Source organism: Arvicanthis niloticus, chromosome 5, assembly GCF_011762505.2.
Source record: "Arvicanthis niloticus isolate mArvNil1 chromosome 5, mArvNil1.pat.X, whole genome shotgun sequence".
Taxonomy (NCBI): Eukaryota; Metazoa; Chordata; class Mammalia; order Rodentia; family Muridae; genus Arvicanthis; species Arvicanthis niloticus.
The window spans coordinates 13,611,769-13,612,660 of NC_047662.1; positions in this window are offsets into that span (position 1 = coordinate 13,611,769).

Sequence of the window (892 nt, forward strand, 5' to 3'; positions counted from 1 at the left end):
CCCATCACAGAGAATTCTAAGACTCCACCTGGGAATTCTGACATGGTTTTGCCGGAAAAAAAAAAAAATCTGCAATGCATGTTTATGTACTTATCCCAGGAATTGAGGAAAGTTAAATTCTGTTGTTGTTTTCTTTATTCTCTGTGTAGCCCTGTGTCCTGGAACTCTGTAGACCAGGCTGGCCTTGAACTCAGAGATTCACCTGCCTCTGCCTCCTGAGTCCTGGGATTAAAGGTGTGTTCCATTGATGTCCAGCTAATATTACATATTTTATATGTTGGGAGCCGGAGAGGTGGCTCAGGGGTTTAAGTGCACTGGCTGGGACCTGGTTTTGGTTCCCAGCCCTCACATGGTGGTGGCTCACAACCATCTGTAACTCCAGTTTCAGGGAACCTGTCGCCCTCTTCTGGCCTCCTTAGGTATTACAGGCACAGGGTGGGCATAACCAGATGCCGGCAAACACCCATTCACATGAAAGACATTTACAACTGTTTTAAAACAAATAAGCAAAACAAAACAACAAAACCCGGAGGAAGTATGTTTGTAGATGGTTTTGCCAGGACTGTGAGGGGGAGATGGTTGGGGGAGGGGAGGGGACTTCCAATGACAATATAGGCTCACAGCTGGAGGCAGACAGAGGACACACAGTAGAACTGGGATTTGTCTGCAAGTGCAGCTCACTGGCAACCACCAAGTACACAGAGGCAAGGAGCGATTCTCTCCTGAGACCCTGATGGGGCCCAGCATCGCCTCCACCTGGAGCCCAGCCCAGGAGGCTGATTTGAGAGCCTGGCCTCTGAGCTATGCTTTAATAGTTTCAAGCCCCTTGACCCCCGCCCCATGCCCCCAGTCGGTGGTGCTTTCTTGGCACAAGCCACAAGAGGCAACTACA